At 47.8% G+C, this 5,141-nt stretch overlaps 1 long non-coding RNA gene across 1 annotated transcript; it reads right to left on the bottom strand.

Moving 5' to 3' along the window:
* Window positions 1-2,503: 2,503 nt before the first annotated feature.
* On the bottom strand, window positions 2,504-4,389 carry LOC148000640 (uncharacterized). The gene is made up of 2 exons (XR_015640097.1): window positions 4,086-4,389; window positions 2,504-3,809 (listed from the first exon to the last, which is right to left on the bottom strand). It is a non-coding gene; the product is annotated as an uncharacterized LOC148000640 (long non-coding RNA).
* Window positions 4,390-5,141: the final 752 nt, after the last annotated feature.

Raw genomic sequence — 5,141 nt, 5'->3', positions numbered from 1 at the left:
ATGGAAACTGAGGCAAGGCTGTGATGTGCTGTTTGTACTTCTCGGCAACTTTCCCTTGCTCCATGCTGTTCACAAGTGACTACATCCACTATTAAAAGTTCTCATTGTGTAGGGTGAGGTGAAGGCAAATTGAAAACCACACCCAGCCTCCCCTTCCAGGATAAAAAAAATCTCCTCAGACCTTTAAACGAACCCTGTGTGTGTGTGTCCCCAGTCTCTACGCCCACTTAAGAATTTACTTCAAGGGGTTGGGGATTTAGCTCAGTGGTAGAGCGCTTGCCTAGCAAGCGCAAGGCCCTGGGTTCGGTCCCCAGCTCCGAAAAAAAGAAAAGGAAAAAAAAAAAGAATTTACTTCAAAAAACTCTTCATTCTCTGCACAAGGAGGAGTTAAGGAGATCGATGGCTCAGCCTAGGAAGGAGACAAGGGAGACTGCACACCACAACTGCTGCCTGACGTGGTCAGGGCCGCCTGTGTGGAAGGGCACAGGAACACGTAGAATTATAAATACAGCCCATCTATATTATATCCAAGTCTGAGCTGCCCCTAAATTGAATGTGTGTCTTTCAAAATAGGCCAAGTTTCACCATGATGTGGTGACTTATGTATCGAAAATCAAGAAGATAGAAGCAGATGGTGGCAAGGTCCTGAGTCCTCCAATCCTGAGATCTGAGGGGCAGTTTCTTCTAAATGTGCTTCTAGCTTTGGTCTTATTCAGTTCTCTGTGTCTGTCTGTCTGTCCATAAAGAGGACAATGGCCTAAAGGTGAGTAATCTCCCCAAGAGCGTTCATCAAGTCAGAGAAGAGGGCTAGGATACGGAGCTAGACGTCTTGGCCACACATTCAGCCAACATACATTCTTGTCTGCCAGTCACAACTGACCTGGCCACCTGGTCCCCATTAATCTTCTGATAAAGGGTTTTGAGCTCTAGGAAAAGAGAAACCATTTATTTACTTCTTACTAGTCTGAGTAAAATTGGCTCGGACATACAAAGCACAATTCATATGCGCCCCGAGCCTCCTAATAGTTCCTGACAGTCCCCAGGGCTGCTTCTGTAAACACCTCGTCTGCTGGCCTCCGCAGCATGCACACTGATCCCCTATAAGGAAACCCACTTGCGGTCTGCTGCTAGGAGCTCACTGAGTTTGCCGAGGAGGCAGTGGTGGGTGGCACTCACAACCTCATTTCCTATGTGTTGTCACATCTTCTGCTTGGCACATCCTTACAGCCCCTCATTCTGAGGAGCACACACCTCAGAGTGTAGACTACCTTTCCCTCCCCTCTCAGGTCTTCCCTGCCTACCTGGAACCATTCTGAGCAGAGGGTCTCAAAACGTGAGTGAGTGAGCTACTTTGCAATTCCATCCAGGATGGTCACCAGTAGACTAGGAGACCACTACCTCCCTCTCCCAGACAGCTTGCTTGTACCCGCATAGACTGGGAGACTGGGGAGACCAAACAAGCGTCCTACAGATTGCGGGGCACTCTACACGCAAGCATCACTTGGCCCGAAGATGTTGCTAATGTTAAGAAAACCAGTATCCTGTCTGAAAAGAAAGTTTAGCTGTTAAGAACACTTCTGGCCAGGCATGATGAAGCACACATTTAATCCCAGCTCCTGGAAGGCAGAGATAAGTGGAACTCTGAGTTTAAGGCCAGCCAGAGCTGTATAGTGAGATCCTGTCTCAAAAATAACAGTAAGAATGTCACTCCTGTTCCAGGGGACCCTGTGCATTCTCCTGGCCTCCACGGGTGCTGCGGCCAGGCACATGTGCATGCAAGCATTCATGCACATAAAAAAGAAACTCAGCATTAGAGACTTATCTAATGCCTTGGTTGGAGGTGTTCCAATTCATTAATAAACGGGCTTATTAGAAATGATCGGAGAAGGGCCAGAGAGGAGAACACTGTTCCGCTCTTTACTGGAACGCACTGTGGGTCTCACCTCTCATTCAATGGGACTCTAAGGGGGCAGCTCCAGGAGAAGAAAGAGGAAAGACATGGGGCAAGGCTTGGTGCAGCCCGGGGCATTTTAAGATGAGGCTCACTGAGGAACTAGATACTGGACTTGACAGGAAGACTTCTCATCAGCCTCAGAGACACAGCGTCCTCCTGGCTTCTGGAAAAGGCACAGCAGAGTCCCTTTATAGTGACAGTTCCCTCTAGGACTTAAAGCGATCACAGTGACGGTTCCCACCAGAGACACAAAGCCATCCTGTGACTATTGCCACACGAGAGATAACACGACCCCTGTGTCCCTGTGAAAATCCTCCCCTGTCCCTGGAATTTCTCTGACCTAGAGCCACAGCAGGAACTTCCCTTCTTGGATACCATCCCTCTAGAAGCCGAAGTACCCTCTGGCTCGTCAGAAATACTTAGTTTTCCTGAGTTTCAATCTTCTTCTCAGTTGGAACAGAAGGTTTATGCCGTCTTCTGCCGTGTTTTCTCCTTTCTCTGGAAGGGAAGGGTATGTTGCCAACAATACTTAGGAACGACTTCCTCGTGTTTACAGTGGAGAAAATGTTTATTTATTTTACAATTACCTCAACATTTAAATGGCAGCCAGGGACCAGGGTGCTAGGAGGATGGGGCTTTGTGTCCTCCCTGAGGTCCTGAAGAGATTTCTGGAAGGATTCTGTGACTTAGCCCTTGCCTCAGAAACGCATACATCCTGTTTAGCCTGTGGTCTCCTGCAGAACCTTTCCCACCAGGCCGTTGAGACAGCACCCGGCCTCACCCTGAGTGCCAATATGGCTCTCTACCCAGCAGCTCACCACCCTTGGGCTTTCAGAGTAAAGGCAGTGGCAGTCTTCCTGCTTCTCCCGAAACCGACTGCTCTGCTAAGATACCATGCTCAGCCCACTCTCCAATCCAGGAGACACCCTCCCCTGCAGATGAGGGGAGGGTGGGGGCTTTAAAATACCAGAAACGATGCTGTTCAGTTCTGAAAAGTCTTCCATATTCTATAGCCAGATAATCAAAGAAACTGGGGCAAAGGAGACTTTGCATACGATCGTGGATACAGAGTACAGCTTGAAGTCGTGACCTCCCCAAACCATGGTGTGTGAGCTCTTGGCAAAAGAACCCAAGTAGTGGGGTGTGCACTGCTTTTCAGTGAACGCAAACGTGGTTCAAATCTACTTGGTCTGGTTTAGATGACAAAGGATGAAGAAACTCAGTGACCCCCTCCCTACCAGACACACCTTTCCCCTACCTTTAGCAGCCTAGTCGGTGCCTTCTCTGCCTGTGTTCTACTCTGTGGGTGTTCTGGTTCAGATTGGGAGTGCTAGGAGAGGTGGAATGGCATACAAAGGGATCTGTGGCCCTGAGCAGAAACTGGGAACCAGGATGGCAGACCCAATATTGAAGGCTGTCTGCTCTGTGAGAAAGTATTCTGTGAAAGGGTATGGTGACACTTGTACATCACCTCAGTTACCTAAGCTCAGGGGCAGAGAAGTGACGCCTAGGAGCAGGACTAATGTAAATGGTGTGACACACAATAATTCATCAAATAGTTCTTAAAAATTAGTCATACAAATGAGATAAAGTCCATCTTGAAACAGTTGCCAGGAGTAGTGACCCACATCTTTCTTTTCCCCTCTGATCCAATTGATAAGATATACTTTGCACAAAATCCTGTACACATCCATCCCTTAAGAGTAGTCATAACAACCTGTAATGTGTGCAGAGAGGAATCTTGACATCCACCGCCATGTTCTCTCAGCTCCGTCCTCCAGTGATACACATCTTTTATCCCGGCACTTGGAAAGCAGAGGCAGGTGGATCTCTATGAGTTCCAGGCCAGCCAAGCCTAGGTAGTGAGACTATGTCTCAAACAACAACCACCACAACCATTTCCTTCCCACCTGTAGCAAGTAAGTGAACGTTTCCATGATGAACTGTATGCCGGCTTGGGGGTGTAGCTGAGGCAGGATGGTTTTATGCCTGCTCTGCATATGTCTGCCCTTCCCAGCAGGCTCAGTGCACATTTCCTGTCACATTGCACTCCATGTTTCCCCGCCCAGCAACAAGATAAGCATCCAAATCACATGTGTGTGCCATCTCCCTCTCCTGTAGGGCAGAATACCTTAAGGATGAGCTCAGGGGCAGATGGAGCATGTCCAGGTCAGTTTTCCTGAGGAGGGATTTGTGTCGAGGTACGAGAGCCCCAGGGAGCAGGACCCTGGTGTTCAGGATCCCAGACTTTCCAGAGGCTCAGCAAATAGGTGTCACTGATCCTGAGAGAGCCTCCTGCCTAAGAAGGCCGCAGACGTTTCCGCCTTTTCTTAGACTGAACTTTTCACAGTGAGGACCTGTGGGTGTGTAGTCAGTTGTCCACAGCGTCTCTGGAGGCTGCCATGACTTGCTTTCGTTCATATCTTACCGAGTCTGACTCAAGCACAGCTGATGTGTTGACAGCCCCTAAATCATGTGCTGTGTGCCGTTCTAGCCTTCATTTGACCAGAGTTGAGCAGGGAGGGGCATCTACCAATTCTGTACTCCAAGTTCTGTATACCAAATGTTACAAGGGCCACAATTCTGAACTACAAGCAATATTGCGATTCTTCTTGACAGTCTTTTGGATTGCCAAGGCAAGTTTGTCCGAGACAGATAAAAAAAAAAATAACTTGTGTCATGAAAATGAACCTTAAAAATGAATAGCTTAAACGTGACCAAGACTGTAAAACTGAGCCTCAAGTCAACCCAAGAAGAAAAAGAAAAGAAAATTTGTTACCTAAGCTGGAGTTGTTATATTGTTATAACATTTTTACAACATTTATAACTTTGTTATAAACGACTCAAAGACAGAACCAAAAGTATTTCTTTTCCTAAAGAAACACAAAGATCAAAAAAGGAAAGAAAGGAAGAGGGTGATAGGAGGCAGATGAACAGGAAAGTGCACGCTGGTCCATTCCAGTCTGCTCTGGCAAAGGAGATGGCCTTGGGCCTCCTTTTTCATGTTTTCTTCTAGAGCTGGGAGCTGAGTTGCTCTCCTCAGAGCAGCAGCCATGAGCTAATCAAGATCCATGACAGCCACTGGGGTGGAAGGAGAGTCTATTTTTCTCTTAGCTCTCACCCTTTGTTCAAAAGCCTCCACAGGCTGAACTGGGCTCTTCCAAGGCCTGGGTGCTATGGCAACAGT

This window comes from Rattus norvegicus, chromosome 16, assembly GCF_021556685.1.
Source record: "Rattus norvegicus strain SHRSP/BbbUtx chromosome 16, alternate assembly SHRSP_T2T, whole genome shotgun sequence".
NCBI lineage: Eukaryota > Metazoa > Chordata > Mammalia > Rodentia > Muridae > Rattus > Rattus norvegicus.
This window is presented reverse-complemented; position numbering and strand designations above follow the sequence as displayed.